Here is a 25,135-nt window from a genome sequence, read left to right as displayed (position 1 = left end):
GTGGTAGAAGCTTAGAATTCTGTGTTCTGCCAATTGGTATGAATATAAGTACAGGTGTATTCATCATAGCGTTAGATCAACTATTAGGACCAGAGCTACTTTGAAAGGTTACAGTCTATGTTGATGACTTTTTAATCGCCACCCCCACTTGGTCAGAACACATTTAGCCGATTGAGAAAGTTATACAGCGTTTTTCACATAACAGTGTAACAGCTGATTTTTAAAAAAAGTCAAATTTGGGCACGGAGGAGGTAAAATATTTTGGTCACATTATCTCTGAACAAGGTATTCTCCCTGATCCTAATAAACCTGATGACATATGCAATTGTCCTGCACCTAAGAACAAGAAACGACTTGAAGCTTATTTACGATCTGCATCATTCTTCTGAAAGTTCATACACAAACAACCGATAAACAGTAATGGCCTGCTTAATTTATTACGCAAAATCAAACCATGGCTGTGGGATGAGAAGTGCCAAGAGGATCAAAATAATAATAAAGAGGCTTTAGTGAATGTAAATATACTTAGTCACCCTGATATGGCAAAGGACTTCTATCTGTGCACAGACCACTCCTCGCAGGATCTGGGGCAAGTCTATTCCAAATCAGAGAAGAAGATGGTAAGATATTAACAAAGATAATTAGCTTTGCTAGCCACACATTAACTAATGCCAAAAGGTGGTACTATCAGAATTAGGAAGTTAGGCAGCTGTCTGGGCATTACAAAAATTGGAGTACTTTTTATGGGGTAAGATTAGAAAAGTATATTGTGACCCCTAGTCCCTCTCATTTTTTGACATGCACATTACTGCACAGGAGACTGGCAAGGTGGTGTCTATATTTGCCAGAATTTCATTTCGAAACTATATCAAGGGCTCCCAGAACATAATTTCCAACGCTCTATCAAGGTCTAGATGTATTTAGTGAATTTTTGGAACAGGATTCTGAGATCAGAACTTTTCTTATGCAAAGTAAAATACAGCAGCCGGATCATGCTGACTTCTTGGCACGATTTTTGGGATGGCATCGTCCAGCCATCTTCTGTTGAGTGTCCGTCACTGGAGACTGCAAGTTCCCGGAGTCAACTTTATAGCAAAAACTTTTTGCTATAAAGTCAGGGACACTTGTCAGCTATTGCCGTCTTCGGAATTGTGTGGATGATGCTTTTCCGAAAGTCACATGGTAAGTCGCCAGACTCATACATTCCACACACCAATAAGAATAGTTGTTTTTTTGCCACTCCCCCCGATGAATTTAGGATTTTTGACGTAATGTTATCAATCTCTTCTGCCTTATTTGACCTTAAGTCCTGGAAAGCTCTTTTAAATTCTGATTTTAATACTGGTTCCCCTATCTCCTCGAAATAGAATCCTGTTTCTGCTTCAATGACACCAGACAAATCTTCCCCCTCACAGAGGCTTTCACTGTATTCTTTCTACCTATCCGCTCCCTCCTCTGCTTTTAACACTGGAATTCCCGTCTCTCTTTTAATGTTACCACCCTTGCTTTTCATGCCACCGAAGGTTCTTTACATTTTCCTGTATGCTGAAACTGTTCTTCCTAAATTCATTTCTTTTTCGATGTCTTCACATTTTTCCTGCAACCATTTAGTATTAGCTGGCCTGCACTTCATTCCTCAGCGACTTTCATTTCTGTTTCCCGGAACATTTTTGTACTTCCTCGTTTCATCAATCAACTCAAGTACTTCTTCTGTTACCCATGGTTTCTTAGCAGTTACCGTCTTTGTATCTGTGTTGTCCTTCCCAATTCTATGATGGCCCTTTTTAGAGACGTCCATTTCTCTTCAACTGTACTGCCTACTGAGCTATTCCTTATTGCTGTATCTATAGCCTTAGAGAACTTCAAGGCTTGATATTGTCGTGTGACCACTCCGCCACAGGCTGTGCATTATGAACAGGTGCTCGATCGTCTTGAAAGATGTAATCACCATCCCTGAATTGCTCTTCAACAGAGGCAAGTAGGAAGGTGCTTAAAACATCAGTGTAGGCCTTTGCTGTGTTAATGCCACGCAAAACAACAAGAGGTGCAAGCCCCCTCCTTGAAAAATACGACCACGCCGTAACACCACCGCATCCGAATGTTAGTGTTGGCACTATACACGCTGGCAGATAACGGTCACCGGGCATTCGACGTACTCACGACCTGCCATAGGATCGCCACATTATGTTCCATGATTCTTCACTCCACAGAACGTTTTTCCACTGTTTAATCGTTCAATGTTGACGCTCCTTACACCAAGCGAGGCGTCGTTTGGCATTTACCTGTGTGATGTGTGGCTTATAACCAGCCGCTCGACCATGAAATCCAAGTTTTCTCACCTCCCGCCTAACTGTCATAGAACTTGCAGTGGATCCTGGTACAGTTTGGAATTCCTGTGTGATGGTCTCGATAGAAATCTGCCTATTACTCACTACGACCCTCTTCAACTGTCGGCGGTCTCTGTCAGTCGACAGACGAGGTCGGCCTGTACGCTTTTGTGCTGTACGTGTGCCTTCACGTTTGAACTTCAACATCACATTGGAAACAGTGGACCTAGGGATGTTTAGGAGTGAGGAAATCTCGCGTACAGACGTATGACACAAGTGACACCCTATCACCTGACCACGTTCGAAGCCCATGAGTTCAGAGGAGCGCCCCATACTACTCTCTCACGATGTCTAATGACTACTGAGGTCGCTGATATGAAGTACCTGGCGTTAGGTGACAGTGCAATGAACCTCATATGAGAAAAGTTTGTTTTGTCCGGATACTTTTGATCACTTAGTGTACTTACTGATATGCCTCATTTCATAAGATTGAAATGGAAGCAATTTATGACATCACAGGGTATAAAACATTTTAGTATCACGATTCCTCCCCGAAGCATCTCCTGTAGAAAGAGCATTAATGGATTTCAGTCGGTTCATAAGAAAATACATACCGCACTCGCATCCACACACATACACACACACACACACACACACACACACACACACACACACACACACAAAATGCGTACAATACGGTCATTAACAGTCTTACAAATTCCTCTACCGGTTTCACACCAAATGAATTAATGTTTTACATCAGACAAAAGGACGAATGGGAGTCACCCCTACCAAAAATACCAGTGGTGGAAATGACATTAGAGGAGAAAATTAAACAAGCAGTAAGCACAGAGGAGAATCTATGATCAGAAACTGCAGCGTTTTACACAGTTTACTGAAGGCCAACGAGTTGTGTTACGAACCCATTGTAAGTCAACAAAAATAGGAAAGTTAATCAAGAAGTGGCAATTACTTTATACAGGACCGTCTATAGCTTCCTCGAGATCTCGAGATTATAGATTGATTTACTAGAAGACTGGTAGAGACAAAGGTCACAACCTCGCCCCCCCCCCCCCTCCCCACAAAGTGCTTTTAAAGGCATTTGTGGAAGAAACATTTTTGGCACAAGTATTTTTACTGAAAGTGACGGTACATAGTGTACATAATAGTATTTTAATTTCAGTTTCCTTTTGGATACTAGTGCTAAGGAAACTTATTTTGATATAAGAGATTTTACTTGTATTTTGATATGGAGAGAGGTGTTAAACGATACAGCGCTTCACTTGACGCGAAGAGTGGTGAAGGAAGGGGACCTTGCGACACACACTGTAATGTAATGGCAACGGTGAGCTACGTCAGAAGACGAAGCGAAACCGACTCGCACGCATGTGTACGTAAACACGGCCGCAGAAGTTTTAATTATTAGACGACTGCTTGCTAAGGCAATTAAGCGCAATTCGCTCACACACGAATTTATAAAAATTATATACATATGGGAAGAAAGAAGGAATAACAATATTGTAACTATATCCTTAAGGTCGTCCCTCCCCCCCCCCCCCCCCAATGAACCATGGACTTTGCCGTTGGTGGGGAGGTTTGCGTGCCTCAATGATACAGATAGCCGTACCGTAGGTGCAACCACAACGGAGGGTTATCTGTTGAGAGGCCAGACAAACGTGTGGTTCCTGAAGAGGGGCAGCAACCTTTTCAGTAGTTGCAGGGGCAACAGTCTGGATGACTGACTGATCTGGCCTTGTAACATTAACCAAAACGGCCTTGCTGCGCTGGTACTGCGAACAGCTGAAAGCAAGAGGAAACTACAGCCGTAATTCTTCCCGAGGGCACGCAGTTTTACTGTATGGTTAAATGATGATGGCGTCCTCTTGGGTAAAATATTCCGGAGGTAAAATAGTCCCCCATTCGGATCTCTGGGCGGGGACTACTCAAGAGGACGTCGTTATCAGGAGAAAGAAAACGGACGTTCTACTGGTCGGAGCGTGAAATGTCAGATCGCTTAATCGGGCAGGCAGGTTAGAAAATATAAAAAGGGAAATGGATAGGTTAAATTTAGATTTAGTGGGAATTAGTAAAGTTCGGTGGCAGGAGGAACAACACTTCTGGTCAGGTGAATACAGGCTTATAAATACAAAATCAAATACACGTAATGCAGGAGTAGGTTTAATAATGAGTTTAAAAAATAGGAATGCGTGTAAGCTACTATAAACAGCATAGTGAATGCATTATTGTGGCCAAGATGGATACGAAACCCACGCCTACCACAGTTGTATAAGTTTATATGCCGACTAGGTCTGCAGATGATGAAGAGATTGATGAAATGTATGATGAGATACAAAAAAAATTTCAGGTAGTGAAGGGAGACGAAAATTTAATAGTCATTGGTGACTGAAATCCGACAGTAGGAAAAGGAAGAGAAGGAAACGTGGTAGGTGAATATGGAATGGAGGTGAGGGATGAAAGAGGAAGCCGCCTGGTAGAATTTTGCGCAGAGCATAACTTAATCATAGCTAACACGTGGTTCAAGAATCATAAAAGAAGGTTGTATACATGGAAGAAGCCGGGAGATACTGACAGGTTTCAGATAGATTATATAATGGTAAGACAGAGATTTAGGAACCAAGTTTTAAATTGTGAGATAATTCCAGGGGCAGATATGGACTCTGACCACAATCTATTGGTTATGAACTGTAGATTAAAACTAAAGAAACTGCAAAAAGGTGAGAATTTAAGGAGATGGGAACTGGATAAACTGTCAGAACCAGTGATTGTACAGAAATTCAGGGAGAGCATTAGGGAACGATTAACAAGAATGGGGGAAAGAAATACAGTAGAAGAATGGGTAGCTTTGAGAGATGAAATAGTGAAGGCAGCAGAGGATCAAGTAGGTAAAAAGACGAGAGCTAATAGAAATCCTTGGGTAACAGAAGAGATACTGAATTTAACTGATAAAAGAAGAAAATTCAAAAATGCAGTAAATGAAGCAGGCATAAAGGAATACAAGCGTCTCAAAAATGAGCTCGACAGGAAGTGCAAAATGGCTAAGCAAAGATGGCTAGAGGACCAATGTAAGGATGTAGAGGCATATATCACTCGGGGTAAGATAGATACTGCCCACAGAAAAATTAAAGAGAGCTTACGAGAAAAGAGAACCACTTGCTTGAATGTCAAGAGTTCAGATGGAAACCCAGAGCTAAACAAAGAAGGGAAAGCAGAAAGGTGGAAGGAGTATAAAGAGGGTCTATACAAAGGCGATGTTCTTGAGGACAATATTATGGAAATAGAAGAGGATATAGATGAAGATGAAATGGGAGATATGATACTGCGTGAAGAGTTTGACAGAGCACCGAAAGGCCTAAGTCGAAACAAGGCCCCAGGAGATGATAGCATTCCATTAGAACTACTGATAGCTTTGGAAGAGATAGCCCTGACAAACCTCTACCATATGGTGAGCAAGATGTATAAGCCAAACGAAATGCCCTCATACTACAAGAAGAATATAATAATTCCAATCCCAAAGCAAGCAGGGTTGACAGATGTGAAAATTACCGACTATCAATTTAATAAGTCACGGCTGCAAAATACTAATACGAATTCTTTACAGACGAATGGAAAAACTGGTAGAAGCCGACCTTGGGGAAGATCAGTTTGGATTCAGTAGAAATGTTGGAACACGTGAGGCAATACTGACCCTACGTTTTATTTTAGAAAATAGATTAACGAAAGGCCAACCTACGTTTCTAACATTTGTACACTTAGAGAAAGCTTTCGACAATGTTGACTGGAATACTCTGTTTCAAATTCTGAAGGTGGCAGGGGTGAAATACATGGAGCGAAAGGCTATTTACAATTTGCACAGAAACCAGATAGCAGTTTTATGAGTCGAGGGCATGAAAGGGAAGCAGTCGTTGGGAGGTGAGTGAGCAGGGTTGTAGCCTATTCCCGATGTTATTCAATCTTTATATTGACCAAGCAGTAAAGGAAACAAAAGAAAAATTCGGAGTAAGATTTAAAATCCTTGGAGAAGAAATTATAACTTTGAGGTTTGGCGATGACGTTGTAACCCTGTCAGAGACAGCAAAGGACCGGGAAGAGCAGATGAACGGAATGGGCAGTGTCTTGAAAGGGGGATATAAGGTGAACATCAACCAAAGCAAAACGAGGATAATGGAATGTAGTCGAATTAAGTCGGAATATGCTGAGGGATTTAGAGTAGGAAATAAGTGACTTAAAGTAGTAAAGGAGCTTTGCTATTTGTGAAGGAAAATATCTGATGAAAATCGAAGTGGAGAGGATATAAAATGTAGACTGGCAGTGGCAAGGAAAGCGTTTCTGAAGAAGAGAAATTTGTTAACATCGAGTATAGATTTAAGTGTCAGGAAGTCGTTTCTGAAAGTATTTGTAAGGAGTGTAGCCATGTATGTAAGTGAAAGTGGACGATAAATAGTTTAGACAAAAAGAGAATAGAAGCTTTCGAAATGTGGTGCTACAGAAGAATGCTGAAGATTAGATGGGTAGATCACATAACTAATGAGGAGGAATTGAATACAATTGGGGAGAAGAGAAATTTGTGGCACAACGTGACTAGAAGGAGGGATCGGTTGGTAGGAAGTATTCTGAGGCATCTAGGGATCACCACTTTATTATTGGAGGGCAGTGCAGAGAGTAAAAATCGTAGAGGGAGAGCGAGAGATGAATACACTAAAGAGATTCAGAAGGATGTAGGTTGCAGTAGGTACTGGGAGAAGAAGAAGCTTGCACAGGATAGAGTAGTATGGAGAATTGCATCAAATCAGTCTCTGGACTGAAGACCACAACACCAACAACAACCTTAAGGTGGACTACATCTAATAAATATATGCAATGTTGAACTAAGGAAATTTACAAGAGACTACAAGCAATATGTACATAAAATAATAGTTTTACCCTGCCATATACAGATATGCACAGGTGTTTACCGAAAATGAACTATAGTACGTGTAAGATACATTTAAGGATATGAACGGTGACAGCCAAGATGAAAGCAGGATACGTAGATGAGGAGCATAAATGTCTCACTCTTTACAGAATTTTGTAGATATTTCTCTCTACAGCATAAAGGTAAATGAAGCTGTGATGTACTGGGCAGAACAGGCGAATAAAACGGCTGCGTGCTGACGTACAAAAATGACCGAATGAGTGGCCATTGAGCTACTACACATTTAGTTTTAAGTTTTTTTTTCTTTTCAGGGTATAGTGCATTGATACGACGTGAAAGAAGATATGACTAAGCTTCGAGAGTCGCATGTTAGCTTAAAAGCTTAACGAGCTGCACCTCAAGTGAATAAAATATAGTTGTAAGAAATGTTATATGTATATAAGGGATATGAATGAATGATTCGATGTACACGAAGTAGCAGTCTGGTAAGCGACGTTGTAATCATATAAGTTCGATGCTACCGAACAAGTAAGTGGCCAACCTACACACAGGGTACAATCACTGCTTTAGAAACTTCCAACAACCGTTTCCTCTTTACAATATGCATATATGTGTGTGTGTATGTAACCATTACAAACAGGACCATTCTTCGTGCCGCACGGGGTAGCCGTACTGGCTGAGTCGCCTTGCCACGGTTCGTGCGACTCTCCCCCCGTCGGAGGTTCGAGTCCTCCCTTAGGCATGGTGTGTGTGTGTGTCGTCCTTAGCGTAAGTTAATTTGAGTTAAATGAACACTAGAACGGTGGAGTTTCTGACATTCCTAAAAGGGCAGAAAATATTTTCATATTTGACTTAAACTAGTACTATTTTTAGTGTTTGCTAATTCATACATTATTTCTAGTACTCACAATAATTATTTACAATTGTAAATAATAATTACTAATTTATATGATTAACAATGTATCAAAAATTTATTACTGCTCTTGCTAACAAGTTTCTTAATTACAGATTTCAATTTAATAACTTCTAGACACGTTTAACATATTTGGTCCATTTCAATCTCACATGTGTTTTCCAAACAGCTCTGTATTACTTTCCACTCAAGTCATTTGAAGCAGCTAGACGCACTTACCACAGGTGATTTCTGTTTTACGCGCACATTTTACGCACATGGCTTTGTAGCACTTTACACAGTTTTCGCTGGTCTTGTTACCTTTGCATACGCTGATTTGGCACTTCCTCCGCTTCCTAGGTGATTTCATTCCCAGATCCCCTTGCTTTGGTGATGTTCTTGCTCTCTCGTTCCCTTGAGTTCATTTGAGAGTTGAAGAAAAAACTTCTTCCTTCCCATTTTCTTGTTCGTTACTACATTATAGATAGCCCATGGAATTATTGCCGCCATGTCGAGTATGTTGTAGAAGACATGCATTGTCAATCTCCTACATGCAACCTTCGTAGTATATTTACGGAACAATTGATCAGTCACTTTGTTGCACTGTAGAACATCACGGTTTCAGGTTTTTCTTTGTTTTCTTGCTTATTGCTTTCAACATGTAGCTTATTCAGAAGAATGACACTTTTATTGTTCCTTTCTCGGTATACAGTCAAGATGCAGTCTGAGTTGCCACTGTTGTGCAATATTGTGGTGGAGTGTTTTTCAGCATTCGGCTTCTTTGCTTCAACGGGCATTTCATGGCGGATCTTGTTCACTGTACCAACAAAAGAAGTTTTCTTTTCTTTGACTTTTTAGCAAGTTGAAGAGACGTAAAGAAGTTGTCTGTCATCACATTTCTTCCTTGATTTGCAAATGAGACGCAGAACGACTTACTCTCCAGGTGGTTGCTTATTTTTATGCGTGTCCTCTTTGCCGAGGTATGGGAAAGTACAACATATATACTTTGTCGTTACGTTAAGAGCCAACCAGAATTTGAGACCGTATTTTTCTGGTTTGTTGGACATGAACTGAGTAAACCTGCGTCTTCCTTTGTTTGGTAATATTGTTCGTCAATGATTATATTTTCTCTAGGGCAGTAAACGCGAATACTGTTTTCAATGAACTTTCCCCAAATTTCAGATACAAGAGCGAATTTGTTGCCTGCCAGGCATTCAGTCTGTGTCGATTTTTCCTCAAAACCGAGGAATCTGAGAAGCTCCTGATGTCTGTCCCTTGGCATAATGTCATTAATAAAAGCAGGCCCCAAAGAGTGCGACCAGAGATCATTCACAGACATACCTTTTGAGCACAATACATCCCGAACTTACATAATGGCTATCGGTTTCTCCAAGTCCTCAAGTGACACAGTCTAGTAATTGTTTTTAGTACTTTTAGAGCATTCGATTCTGTGTATTTCTTCATGAGCATTGCTTCATCAAAAATAAGACGGTAGGCACTGATGACAGAGCTGTCTACATGTTGCCAAGCATATGCAGTGGGACCCCCTCTCTCCTTCAGAACATTCACAGGTGACTGCCTTCCAGAGGATGAATAATTTCCAATCTCCCACACGGTTCCACCCTTGCAATCATCTTTGTAGACACTTCCAACTGTACCTGCTGTGGTGAAAGAGGTGATGGCTAAAGTATATCAGCATCTGAAAACTCATCCACTAATCGCTTCTCGTTCACAATCATCATCTTCACTTGTGTCAAGCACATAATCACCATCTTCGTCAGTGAAGTCAATTTCCGATTCGACTTCAGAATTCTGTAAGATATGTAACACTTCATCACGAAGTCCATGCTGACGATACGTGTTTGTCAGACAAAGTTAGCCTGAGTGACAACATAAGCTGTGGTGGACTGGAATGTCCACGTGCCAAGCTGCAACAATGAGAAGCTACTCCTTTTAGTTACTGCTCACTGTTCCCACTGTATTGTTGGATAATTTACTTATATTCAGAGGAGAAATTACGTTGCGGTCAAATTGAGCCCATCCACTATTCTAGCTATACTATATGATATGGCGAAGACAAAATATTTTGCAAATACTAAAACATCTTCAGAAAGAGGAGGAAAAATTAGAAAAAGCCATAATTCTACTAACGAAGAAAATAAAATGGATATGACAGTGAACGAAAAACGTATGACAGGGGTCACTTTTACCTCTTCCGCCTTTCTAGTGATAAGTAGTGTGTAAGCCCAGGGACCGCTGACTTCAGCAGTTTGGTCCCATGGGAAATTACCAGAAATTTCCAAAAATTATTTGTCACGTCCAAGGAAAGAAATAACTCCCGTAATTTCTACACATCGAATGACAACACAATATATGGCAATTAAACACATGTAACCTATACTTAAATTACACCTTAATGAAAAGTATTTGAAGTGGAAGCCGATTCTTTTCCACCTAATTCATAAATAAGCTCCCATGAATAATGTGAAAGGTATTATGTACAATGTTTCTTATTTAAAGATTTGTGATACCCAAAAATGCGGATGTATAGTTGTATATGAGGATGATCGATGACGTTACGCATGTTTATTCTATAATATGAATATAAATTAATTTATTATGAAACTAAACTGGTATGAGGTTTTATGGAAATAATCAAAGCTAGTTAGCGTTTTAATTATTCCCGAAATGAAACTCAATATGAAGTAAAAGTGAGTGAAATGTCAGGTGTAACACCATACAGCAAGACTTTCAGAGGTGGTGGTCCAGATTCCTGCACACACCGGTGCCTCTAATACCCAGACGCACGTCCTCTTGCACTGATGCATGCCTATCCACAATATCATCATGACACTGTTGGACCAGATTGTCCCATTCCTCCATGGCGATTTGGCACAGATCCCACAGTGGTTGGTGGGTCACATCATCCATAAACGGTCCTTTACAATCTATCCCAGGCATGGTCGATAGGGTCTGGAGAACATGCAGGCCACTCGTCCAGTGATGTCGTTATTCTAGAGGTACTCATTCACAACATGTGCACGATGGGTGCGCGAATTGCCGTCCATGAAGACGAATGCCTCGCCAATATGCCGCCCATTTGGTTGCACTATCGGTCGGAGGAAGGCGTTTACGTATCGTACAGCCAGCCTTCCATGACCACCAGCGGCGTATTTCGGCCTCACATAATGCCACCCCAAAACAGAAGGTAACGACCTTGCTACACTCGCCGGACAGTGTGTCTAAGGCGTTCAGCCTGACCGGATTGCCTCCAAACACGTCTCCAACGATTGTCTGGTTGAAGGCATATGCGACACTCATCGGTGAAGAGAACGTGATGCCAATCCTGAGCGGTCAATTCGGCATGTTGCTGGGCCCATCTGTACCGCGCTGCATGGTGTCGTGGTTGCAAAGATGGACCTCGCCATGGACGTCGGGAGTGAAGTTGCTCATCATGCAGCCTATTGCAAACAGTTTGAGTCTTAACACGAAGTCCTGCGGCTGCACGAAAAGCATTATTTCACGTGCTGGCGTTGTCAGTGTTACTATGACCCGTAATCCGTAGGTAGCGGTCATCCACTGCAGTAGGAGCCCTTGGGCGGCCTGAGCGAGGCATGTCATCGACATTTCCTGTCTCTCTGTATCTCCTCCATGTCTGAACAACGTCGCTTTGGTTCACTCCAAGATGCCTGGACCCTTCCCTTATGAGAGCCCTTCCTGGCAGAAAGTAACAACGCGGACGGGATTGATTAGCAGTATTGAGCGTCTAGGCAACACGAGCCGTGTACCCTCTTCCTTGTGGAATGACCGAAACCGGTCGGCTGCCGGACCCCCTCCGTCTAATAGGTGCTGCTCATGTGTGGTTGTTTACATCTTTGGGCGGGTTTAGTGACATCACTAAACAGTTGAAGTGACTGTGCCTGTGATACAGTATCCATCGTCAACGTCTGTGTTCAGCAGTTCTGGGAACCGGGGTGATGGGAAACTTTTTGATGTAATTTCAGACTGAAACGGCGAATGAAAATTTGTACCAAGTCCTGGATTCGAACCCAGATCTCCTGCTCACAAGGCAGATGCGCTAACCACTATGCCGCCTTGAAACAGTGGTCTTGAGAACTGCACTGACAGCACTCATTCCAAACTCCCACTCGCGCATCAGCTCGCTTGGGATTCCCCTTCAACTCTAACAGCATTGCAAAGGTGTGGCGTAGTGGCCAACACATCTGCCTAGTGAGCAGGAGACCTGGGTTCGTATCCCAGTGTCGGTACAAATTCCTCGCTTCATTCTGTATATATACACTTTTTTGTACCGTTACTCTCAAATACCAATCATATAAATATCCAAGCATACGATTATATTCAAACATTTGGCGCTCTTCAGGACACTTGGATATTTGCTGGATGCCGCCCTCATGGTACTGACAGAAAATCGTATGCACCTCATGGCCAATCTGTCACCTTCCTCATAAATGTCACAGAACATGGAAGGTGGGAACTCTATTCAGACACAGCATCACTTAATGTGTTATGTGAGTTGTGCAGTTTGATTTCTTCAGGTAAAATCAAACGCTAACGTCATCTAGTGAACGTTGCACGCCATAGATGCACACCCGACGACATCCTGAATAGCGGGAACTGCAGCAGCGACCTGTACTATATAGTATTGTCTAATAGAAAACGCTTATTCAAACATTAAAATGTACGAATATACAAAAATTAATATTATAGTACCTAATTGACAAATGAATGAGAAAATAGTTTGGAAGATCAGTTCGGGACACATTTCCAGGACACTCTGTCTCATTTGTGCTATAGATTACTTCCTTGTTTTATTATTGTACGTTCCTGAATATGCCAGTACCATGAATGTGACATTTCAGCGATATGTGAGTAGCGATATATGATGCAAGTAACAACAAGTCCGTGGCTTCGGCTGTGCTCTCTGAACGTCAGTGCGAGGCCCATATATCTGAGGGTATACAGTAATGGACGTTGTGCATACCAGTGCTGTTACTGTACTGCAAACTCCGCTTGCGAAGCCCCAGCGAAGTTTCAGCATCATGTGACCTAATTACAGAGTTGAACTGGGTGGCTCTGGCCTCTCTTTAATGTGGTTCGGCGTACAACGGTACAACAGGTACTATAGGTCGTAATACTATTACGGTGATGTGCGAGACCAAGTTTTGGGCGAAAGACAACGAGACATGTCATAAATACCGGCTGCTGGTTTCTATGCGTGGTGTGAAATGCTTTTGTTTACATTTCAGTAAGTTAAATACCGTTGTGTGATAAGGAATTTGCAAATTGTTTTAAATCGTATCTCTGAAAGAGGAAATGGAGTGTGGGATTAGAAAACATTGTATAATGCTTTTCCTTAGATTCAGCAGTGAAACCTTGCCTTTATCTCTTGATGTGAACGGCACGTGTTAAGTAATACTGCCAGATATTAATTTAAAACAATATAAATGAAACAATTAATACTTTTTTATAGAAAGGCCTTAATAAATTTTCATGATAACAAATAGATAAAAGGTAACTGATTCAGTGCTATGAATTTTTGGAGAGTCTCACTAAAACCATTTTGAAATTGTACAAAATTTCCACCCACAATATGCTAACGACGTAAGAACGTTTGTAGTGGTTTAGAGTGATATATCAAGATAGGACGAAATTCTCTAGATCCAAAGTCGGTTAATGTGAATTGTTTGTGTCAAGAACGACCTGAAGCAGTCCATTCACAGAAATTGATATATTAACAACAAATTCTCATTAAATCTATTCCTGAGTAAAATTTATCTAACATACTGTCTATCAAGCAACAGCAGAATTCATAGTCTCAGTAAATAGTTACCACCTACAGATGCGCTACAATCCACTATGCAGATGTATAAACAAATATACTTGTGCACTATGAACATCATGAAGTCATTTAAAATTTCAGTGAATGCACATCAACCCGTCACACGATAAATGTCAAACTGAAATATCTCCCGACCATATCATTAATGGATATTGAAGACAGGGGTTACAGGAAAAATATAAATTAACTCCACATCAAAATATTGCAATACTAAATGGAATTTACAAACCATTGTATTCGCAGATGTACTTGACAATGGCAATGTCTCTGAAATAGGCCTGTTCTACGAAATACTCCAAAACTAGTCTTCACGGGTTTGCCGCCGGATAACGTTATGCAAATTCCACAATATATCCTCGGAGCAACTGTCCGACATCTCCAGCTGGTGGCTACGTGCGACTGACGGTATCGGCACGTCGACGCCCCGTTTCTAGAATACGAGCGCGGAGAATGCGCAGAGCGGAAATTGCGCATGCGCAATGATTTGAAGTTAGATTCAAACTCGCTCTACTGAAAATCGCACAGCGGTTCACCTGCGCGTGCGCTGTACGCTGCGTTTGCCAACAGTCCGGCCAGACGCATCTCACTAACGGCCGTACTAGACCAGTGCTATATGACGGACCTGATATCTACGGATCTTGATTTTCGCGTCGCGTTTTAATTGCAGCCAATGCAGGCTTCCATGCTGTGCTCAGTTGAAAAATGGTTCAAGCGGCTCTGAGCACTATGGGACTTAACATCTATGGTCATCAGTCCCCTAGAACTTAGAACTACTTAAACCTAACTAACCTAAGGACAGCACACAAACACCCAGTCATCACGAGGCAGAGAAAATCCCTAACCCTGCCGGGAATCGAACCCGGGAACCCGGGCGTGGGAAGCGAGAACGCTACCGCACAACCACGAGCTGCGGACTGCTCAGTTGAAATCCCGTATCCTTGTTGATGAGATTATCGGCTGTAGGGATAAGTATTGCTTCCTTAATGACTCAATCCCAGAAAGATGATGCCGGGGATAAAACTTCCGTCTTTTCATAAATCATCCGATGTTCTGTATTCAGGCAGTGTTCCGTTATTGCCGACTTTTCCGGTTGACGAAGGCGTGTATGACGCTGATGTTCGTCGCAGCGTTCTTGTACTGTGCGACATGTCTGGCCTGGCCTGTATACTCTGCCCCACACTGACAGGGAATCTTCTACACATCACATTTACTCAGGCCAAGGTCATCTGTAACCGAACCCAACAGGTTTCTCAGTTTTGCAGGTGGTTCAAAAACACAATTCCATATCTTCCGAAGACTCTTCCGATTCTTGACGACATGGCACCAAAGTACGGCAAAAAGGCCAAAGTGGTGGGTGTCTTCGTATCTTCATTCTGCTCCATATATTGAACTCGCCTGGGCCTGAATGCATTACGTATTTGTCTCTCAGAATAGCCGTTTTGTCGGAACACTGTTTTCAAATGTTGAATTTCACTCGACAGGCCTAAAAATGGCTCTGAGCACTATGGAGCATAACATCTGAGGTCATCAGTCCCCTAGAACTTAGAACTACTTAAACCTGACTGACCTAAGGACATCACACACATCCATGCCCGAGGCAGGATTCGAACCTACGACCGTAGCGGTCGTACGGTTCCAGACTGAAGCGCCTACAACCGCTCGGGCGCACTGGCCGGCCACTCGACAGGCTTTCAGGATTAGATACCACATGTGCTCTGTGAACTAACGAACATAATGCACTACCGCATTATGCAGGATGATGGCAGCTTTTGGCCTGCACATATAGATCTGTACGCATTGGCTTGCGACAGACGCTGTGTGCCAAGGTTCCATCATTCCTCCGTGCCAAAACATGAAGAAAAGATGAAGTACCATCTTTTTTCCACTTTCACTGTGAAGTTTATATTCGGATGGGGCGAATTCATATGCTGAAGAAACGAAAGTAGAGTATCAAGTACATGTGGCCGCACCACAAATGTATCATCCACATACCGCAGAAAACAAAGGGTTTGAGAGTGGCTGACTGCAGTGCTTTTCTACAAAGTTTTCCATAAAATAGTTGGCCACCACATAGACACAGAGCTTCCCATTGCGACACCGTTCACTTTTTCAAAGATCATGAATTGAATGAAGATACGAAGACACCCACTACTTAGGCCCTTTTTGCCGTATTTTGGTGCCATGTCGTCAAGATCCGGAAGGTTGCTCGGAAAATATGAAACTAAGTGTGTTGCCGGCCGGTGTGCCCGAGCGTTTCTAGGGCTTCAGTCTGGAACCGCTACTGTCGCAGGTTCGAATCCTGCCTCGGGCATGGATGTGTGTGATGTACTTAGGTTAGTTAGGTTTACGTAGTTCTAAGTTCTATGGGACTGATGACCTCAGATGTTAAGTCCAATAGTGCTCAGAGCCACTTGAACCATTAAGTGTGTGGTGGTGGTGGGTAGTGTTTAACGTCCCGTCGGCAAAGAGGTCATTAGAGACGGAGCGCAAGATCGGGTTAGGGAAGGATTGGGAAGGAAATCGGCCGTGCCCTTTCAAAGGAACCATCCCGGAATTTGCCTGAAACGATTTAGGGAAATCACGGAAAACCTAAATCAGGATGGCCGGAGACGGGATTGAACCGTCGTCCTCCCGAATGCGAGTCCAGTGCGCTAACCACTGCGCCACCTCGCTCGGTCATTAAGTGTGTTTTTTAGTCATCTGCAAAACTGAGGAATCTGTTGGCTTCGGTTAAGGATGACCTTGGTCTGAGGAAATGTAGTGTGTCGAAGTTTCCTGGTCAATGTGGGGCAGCATATGTAGGCCAGACATGCCGCACAGTACAAGAACGCTGCGATGAACATCAGCGTCATACACGCCTTCGTCAACTGGGTAAGTCGGCATTTGCGGAATACTGTCTGAATACAGGACATCGGATGATTTATGAAAAGACGGAAGTCTTATCCCCGGCATGATCTTTCTGGGTTTGCGTCATTAAGGAAGCAATACATATCCGTACAGCCGATAATCTCATCAACAAGGATACGGGATTTCTGCTAAGCACGACCTCGAACCTTGCAACGGCTGCTATTAAAACACAACGCGAAAATAAAGATTCTTCGATAGCATGCCCGTCGTAACATTGGTTTAGTACGGCCGTTGGTGAGTAACGTCTGGCCTCACTGTTGGCTAACGCAGCATACATCGCACGCGCAGGAAAGCCGCTCTGCGAATCTCGGCAGAGCGAGTTTGAATACGGCACCATCCTACTGTAAATCATTGGGAATGCGCGATTTCGGCGCCTGCGCTTTCTTCACGAGCGTGTTCCAGGAACGGGTCGTCGACGTGTAGATACCGTCAGTCGTACCTAGCCACCAGCAAGGTTGAACCACCTGAAGATGTCGGGCAGTTGATCCGAGGAAATATTGTAGAATTTGGACAACGTGATCCCGCGGCAAACTAGTCAAGACTATTTACTACACATCCGCCGGGAAAGCTTGAAGAGCAGGTAACTTGGAAAATTCAGTTGAATATGTCATTACGACGTAACTTATTTTCTTGTATAACACGCTCTTCTATTTGGTTCCATTCTGTTCCGTTCCATTTAATCTCCAATTACATGCGTGAGGTGTGCTATGCAATAGGGATATATATAATTTAAAATTCAAACATAAACAGGTGCACGGTTCTTCTCCTCCTTCTTCGTCAGTGCTATCCCCCTTCCTCTCTTACTCCTTCACTCCATTTTCCTGTACCTTCTCCCTGTCATGTCCGCGGATGCAAACGGAGGACGATATGCGCTTCAAACATTTATCACGTGACGATTAGCTGTTAATCCACCGAAATTTTAAATGGCTTTATGAATTTAAGGGTTGTCAACAACATTTATTCATCTAACAGCAAGAAAATTTTTCGTGCATTAAGCACATATCAAGATGGTAACTACTTGCCGAATCCGGTAATATTTATATTTTTTTATGGGTTCCACGGATCTAGACAACATGTACAAATTCAGAGGACTGTTACAGGGTGCATCTGGGTCTTAACGGAACGTTCAATTCCGTCAGATCCAAGAACAATCGCGAAATCGGCGGTGTAGCCCGGGCCCACCCCCTAGGCACAGATGTAGAGCAAATTTTCAACAATTATAGTCCAAAAAATCGCGTGCCCTGTGCAGGAACAACACGTCCTATGATAATAAAACCAAAATCCATCACTTAAAACAACATTAAATAAAATGGCACAGTAGCAGTATCGCAAGAATTAAAACAAATTGCGGCTGCTAAATTTAGCTTACAAGTAACACACCCATGGTTAAGATATTTTAAGTAACCGATTGAACTCACTTCCACACGTGATGCTCCCCAAAAAACACCTGATGACATTTTATCCTTACGATAATCGAGCCCTTGATAGCTGCCAACATTCAGACCTCCGTAAAGGTGTCTCACAGAGTTAGCGTACTTTGGTATATCATACAGTTCAATATCCACCATAATGTTTGGAACATACTAAACACTAACACCTGGGATGCTTTCCCGGTGGCCCGGTTGCGTACCAGAATATGCACAGGACTCAGGAATTTAAGCAGCCAACAGGGTCCCATAAATCGGGGGAGGGAGTGGGGGGGGGGGTGTAATTTCCCGGATAGAACGTCCTCCTGCTTTGACCCAGTACCAAAATTCCGCACAAACACACATTCACCCACATACTCCTAAAGGGGCGCATACCCTGATTATGCCGATGAGTCTGCCTCCCATGCGCTAGCTCGATATTACGTTTGGCATGTGGGGACTAATCTTGTCAAGGAGAATTTCGTCCAGTGACCACAAAAAGTTAGCCGGCGGTTAGTTAAGCGGATACCCGAACATTAACCTAGATAGGCCTGAATTATTTGTTTTTCAAAATTGATTTATATCTTATCTACATTCATTCACAAGGTTGTAAGGAAGAAAGTAAAAACTACTTGGATTATTTACTTTTATTTAGTATTTCCAAAAATGGGCGTCCTTCCAGAAGGACGTCAGGATAATAAGGGAACATGTTTTTAAAGTATATGACATTGCACAAGTAACTGTTTCGGTTTTTATACTTTCAAATAAAGATAAATAAATTTGATTTATGGGCTAAAACAGCTAATGTATACAGAAACAAAGAAAATAACCTATACACATATTTTATGCACTATTATGATAAGAGAAAAAGCAACAAACATTAAGTTTTTCGTCACCTTTTACGCACATAGTAGTAGTTTTTTTATGGCAACTTCGACATTTCAGACGCTTCTTCTTTTTTGTTACCTCGTCCGTTGGTAATTCAGCAACATAAGGTTCTCTACCATCAAATCTAGAATCTAGTTTTGCCCTTTTACTAGGACGTCCTCTGCTGGTAGTGACTCTTTTCTGACTTTCAAGAATTCCAGAGACAATTCGACGACGAAATGTCAGATGATCTATGGGTTCTTCGTTGTGCTTGTAACGATCCCAGGCATTTTGCTCTGCAATGTCTGTTTAATGTGCAACGATCGGGAAATACCACTTTTTCCTGCTTATAGAGCATGTATATAGGGATACATTTTGGTTAGCTCTATCTATGCCTCCCATATGAGTATTGTAGGAGTGTAATAAGTTAGGTTGAGGCACGCTAATCCTATTCTTTTGTTCCCTGGAAAATCTTGCTACAGAGCGTAGTAGTAGCACTCTGTCAAAGTTGGTGGCTACAGTAATAACATTGTTGTCATTCCAACGTACAATTGAAATCCCGGATGCTGAGTCAGAACAAAGTTCATATGATCCTCTATTTTCTTTTATCATTTTATCTACACATGATATAGTACAATTCTTAACTCTGTCTCCTCTTATTGTTCCTGTTGCTTCCACGCCCCTCTCTTTTAGGTCACGTAGTAGTTCAACGCTGGTAAAGAGGTTATGAAAGTATATTCGATATGTAACATGTGGAAGTAACTGGTCAACATAAGTCATTACCACACCGTACCCCATACCTTCCGTTTCATAATCCTTACTATACGTGCCAGCTCCTTGGTAGGGTTCGAGCCAAAAAATATATCCACCACTTGTGCCTCCACACCAAAATTTGAATCCGCATCGGATTGGTTTCCCTCTCATGAATTGTTTGTACCTGTGACATCCGAAGTATGGGACCATTGATTCATCGACAGAATGATGGCGCAAATTGTTTGAATCTATCATTCAGCATACACAGTAATGGGCGGATTTTTCCAAAACGGCCTGATTTACCTAAATTGTCATTGTTGCATACATGTAAATTGGAAAAGATAAAGTCAAATTGATCTCTCGACATGGCATTTGTTACGAGGTCGTTGTGACTGTTTTTATCTGATTGCCAGTACATCTTCCTGCGTGACACTGTTACATATCCAATTAGCAGACGTATTGCAATAAACACGAACATCTCATCTTCTGAACAATCACCTAGTCTATTTCTATTGGCTGCGTACTGGTTTGTGTAGGTGACCATCATTAAAAGCACTTCATTATCAAAAAACTGTTGGAAATACTCAAGCGCTGTTCGCCCTTTCTTCATTCCAATTGTGAACGTTAGAAGCCACACAGGTGTTGGATAAACTATTTCACCACTTTTCCACTTATATATCTTGAGATTTCGAACTTTATTCTTCGATAGGCTTGCTGGTTTGTTTGTGGTTGTTGTCGATATTTTTACTATTATTGGACTGCTGGAGGGTCCTGGAACAACATCAGAGGTAAAGGATTGTTTCCTTGTTGTATTCACAGCATTATCATTGGTAGAAATGACCAAATCACAAAGCGCAGTTGCACTGAGCTGACTTGCTGGTAATTTATCTACACTTGGACTTTCTTCAGCACACGAATCTTCATCGGTTACGTCATCAGTAGAATTTAGAGGAGGGTGTAATATTACATTCACACCAGTATTAGGTATTTCCTCATCTTCTGATTCTAACACGTCCAAAAGTGTCATCAGTGTACATCGTTTCCTGTGAATACAAGATGACAACATACTATCCTGACGTCCTTCTGGAAGGATGGTTGAAAACATTATTGAATTACAACTGACGACAACTTTCAATCCTAATATGAACGCATAAATAATACATATAGGTTAATTCTTTAGGATATTGTATGACAAGTTTCAGAAATATTGAGGCAATATGAAAGAAAATATACATACCCATCGATGACACAGTCAGTCAGTTCGTCCATGGTAAAATCGGCCCTATCTTCAAGACACAGTTTCTCACTCACTAACGACACCGTCAAACTGACTGTCGCAGCACGCAACTGACTACGCCTACTTCATATGACAATGCGTCACAGTTCATTGGACAATGCGTTATTCGCAAAAATAAATAATTTCAACAGTGAGTGCCGTCGTCCTTCCAGAAGGACGTCAGGGTTATCTGGGAATCGGTTAACGGCCACCAGCTGCTTGGCTGGGCAGACTATCTCAGGACACAGCCGTTACAACTGTCGCCTTTACAATGCCTTTTCAGAACACCGGGTTACCTCACCTCCTTGGGCAATCGCACCTTCTCCTCTCCACCTCCCAACTAAAACTCGCGCTGGCCAGTGCATCCGCTCACTGCCGCGCCACCTCCCGATCGGCTCACAGGCCGAAAAGTTAGCGTCTCTGAACAAATGTCGATAGCTGCAAAGCCAGCAAGGCTCAACCTCCACTACCAAGGCCATTGGCCGGTCAGGCGAAGCTAAAAAAACCAAACTTAGCCACCTTCCCCAACGTGGCTAACAAGCACCTGGGATGCTTTCCCGGTGGCCCGGTTGCGTACCAGAATATTCACAGGACTCAGGAATTTAAGCAGCCGACAGTATTCCAAACGTCCTCTTGCTTTGACCCGGTACCAATATTCCACACAAACACACTATCACCCACATTACTCCTAAAGCGGCGCCCACCGTGATTATGCCGATGCCAGCGTCTTCAATGTTTGCGTATCCGCTTAACTACACGCCGGCTAACTTTGTGGTCACTGGACGAAATTCTGCCTGACAAGATCAGTGCCCACATGCCAAACGTAATATCGAGCTAGCGCATGGGAGGCAGACTCATCGGCATAATCAGGGTAGGCACCCCTTTAGGAGTAATGTGGGTGATTATGTGTTCGTGCGGTATTTTGGTACTGGGTCAAAGCAAGAGGACGTTCCATCCGGGAAAATAAACCCCCCTCCCTCCCCCGATTTATGGGACCCTGTTGTCTGCTTAAATTCCTGAGTCCTCTGCATATTCTGGTGCACAACCGCGCCACCGGGAAAGCATCCCAGGTGCTTGTTAGCCACGTTGAGGAAGGTGGCTAAGTTTGGTTTTTTTTAGCGTCGCTTGACCGACGAATGGCTTTGGTGGTGGAGGTTGAGCCATGCTGGCTTTGCGGCAGTCAACATTTGTTCAGAGACGCTAACTTTTCGGCCTGTGAGCCGATCGCGAGGTGGCGCGGCGGTGAGCGGATCCACTGGCGAGCGCGAGTGAGTTTTAGTTGGCAGGTGGAGAGGAGAAGGTGGGATAGCCCAAGGAGGCGAGGTAATCCGGTCGCCTAAGAGGTGTTCTGAAAAGGCATTGTAAAGGCGACAGTTGTAATGGCTGTGTCCTGAGACAGTCTGCCCAGCCAAGCAGCTGGTGGCCGTTAACCGATTACATCTTATTGGGAGATTGTAGTGGCGATCTACTTCTCTGATGCTATTGGACGATTATTTCGCTGACGTGATAAGGTGACATCATTCTATTTGTGTTTCACTGGTCATGCACTTTCTGCCTTCCGTACTGCAAGGGTACCTCACGTGAGACAAACTATTAGCAAGTGCAGAGTTATGAAAATGTTTTTAATCCATGTTGTGGTCGGACACTATGCACCATTTTGATGGAATGAGAAAGTAATTTTGAAGTCTGTCTCTTTGCCAGATCTCCACAATTGTTTTTCATGATTTTGCGATGCGATTCTTTACTGTTGTAGATTTTAACCAAGCGTATTACCAGATCCCATTAACTGAACATTCCAAGCATGACACTGCTTTCTGCACTGAATAGAATTTTGTACGACTTTAATAGTTTCTTTCGGGCATCGACTGGAGTCGTTGTCTTGTCTCGTCTTCTAGATAAAGTTTTGGGAGATCTCAAGTTCAAGTGTATTTATAAATTAAAGTTAAACTAAATAAACCCTCGGTCACCAGTTTTTAGTCTTTTGACCAGGTTTCAATGCTTCTATTAGTGCCTTCATCAGAAATTCTTCTGATGAAGGCACTCATAGAAGTGTTGAAACTTGGTAAAAAGACAAACAATTTGTGACCAAGGGCTTACTTAGTTTAGCGTTAATATATAGACGTTCACTGAACTAATCAGCTGTGTTTAAAACTGTGCTCATAGTTATTTGGATGATGTGGTCATTTATAGTGCCACCTTTGATGACCACTTACAGCGCCTTCAAGTTTTGTGTCGTATGAGGGAAGCTGGGCTCACAGCCAAACCTTACAAAAATAATCTGGCTCGCTCTCAGATTTATTTCTTCGTGAATGGCAGATCCCTGACCACCATTAACCGGCCACGACAATCCCAGAATGCTCAATTTCCCCTGCATTTCACCTACCAGACGTAATATCTGTCCGTTAGCAGCTCGACATCTGATATGACGCACGCAAGGGAGGCGTTCGACAAATCCCCCTAAATTCAAGATACCATAATAATAACGAAACACTACTTCCAGAGTCTAGCAAGGCACACACAGGCTCCTGGTATTTTTTCAGTTGCACACAAACATAGAGTAGCGTCTGTACTATTCTGCCCTTATATGCAAGAATGTTTAGGCGGTGTTCGCTGGCCAGCTACTATCTGTTTCTCATGGCGTCAACTGTTCGTGCGAGGCCCCCTCTTAACCGGTATATCTCGCACTAAATGCTGGTCACTACCACATCGGTAACAAGGCCTAGTTTTAAACTGATCGGAGAGAGGGCCACCACACCCTTCGGAGCTCCCTCTATAGCTAGGTTCCGGCTCAGTGAGTTTATTACGACCTTAGTCAGCGAACAGCAATCCATCAATAGCGGCCACAAAATCATCTAATACCGCAAGGGACGTGGCTCTACTAGAAACCATGACCCTGGAGCGATCATCCAGTTTCATTCCCTCTAAGGTATTCTGCACGATATTTTCAGTAACCTGTAGTTCTAACGCGCTAATTGCTTCCCGAATTCTTTCAATGTAATCAGCTAAATGTTCTTGAGACGATTGCACATGCCAAAAATGTTTGTTATGGCTCCCTTTTAACCCGTGGTGGCAATTTAAGCTGGATCATTCGGTTCCTCAAATCTACGTCTACATCTACATCCACACTCCGCAAGCCACCTGACGGTGTGTGGTGGAGGGTACCTCGAGTACTTCTATCGGTTCTCCCTTCTATTCCAGTCTCGTATTGTTCGTGGAAATAAAGATTGTCGGTATGCATCTGTGTGGGCTTTAATCTATCTGATTTTATCCTCATGGTCTCTTCGCGTGATATACATAGGGAAGAGCAATATCCTGATTGACTCCCGGCAAAGGTATGTTCTCAAGACTTCAACAAAAGCCCGTACCGAGCTACTGAGCGTCTCTCTTGCAGAGTCTTCCACAGGAGTTTATCTATCATCTCCGTAACGCTTTCACGTTACTAAATGACCCTGTAACGAAGCGCGCTACTCCCCGTTGGATCTTCTACATCTCTTCTATCAACCCTATCTGGTACGAATCCCACACCGGTGAGCATTATTCAAGCAGTGGGCGAACAAGTGTACTGTAACCTACTTCCTTTGTTTTCGGACTGCATTTCCTTAGGATTCTTCCTATGATTCTGGGTGTGGCATCTGCTTTACCGACGATTAATTTTATATGGTCATTTCATTTTAAATCACTCCTCATGCCTACTCCCAGATAATTTATGGAATTAGCTGACCTGCTATATTGTAGCTAAATGATAAGGGATCTTTCTTTCTATGTATTCGCAGTACATTACACTTGTCTACATTGAGATTCAGTTGCCATTCCCTGCACCATGCGCCAATTCGCTGCAAATCCTCCTGCATTTCAGTACAATTTTCCATTGTTACAACTTCTCGATATACCACAGCATCATCCGCAAAAAGCCT

At 42.7% G+C, this 25,135-nt stretch overlaps 1 protein-coding gene and 1 non-coding gene across 2 annotated transcripts in view; one reads left to right on the top strand and one right to left on the bottom strand.

The window, feature by feature from the left end:
• The window catches only part of LOC124788864, a 355,716-nt gene that overhangs the window by 150,964 nt on the left and 179,617 nt on the right, over window positions 1–25,135 (top strand). The gene's annotated exons all lie outside the window — the stretch shown is intronic.
• Window positions 16,613–16,685, bottom strand: Trnaa-cgc. Its single transcript has one exon. It is a non-coding gene; the product is annotated as a tRNA-Ala (tRNA).

This window comes from Schistocerca piceifrons, chromosome 3, assembly GCF_021461385.2.
Source record: "Schistocerca piceifrons isolate TAMUIC-IGC-003096 chromosome 3, iqSchPice1.1, whole genome shotgun sequence".
NCBI classification, from domain to species: Eukaryota; Metazoa; Arthropoda; class Insecta; order Orthoptera; family Acrididae; genus Schistocerca; species Schistocerca piceifrons.
This window is presented reverse-complemented; position numbering and strand designations above follow the sequence as displayed.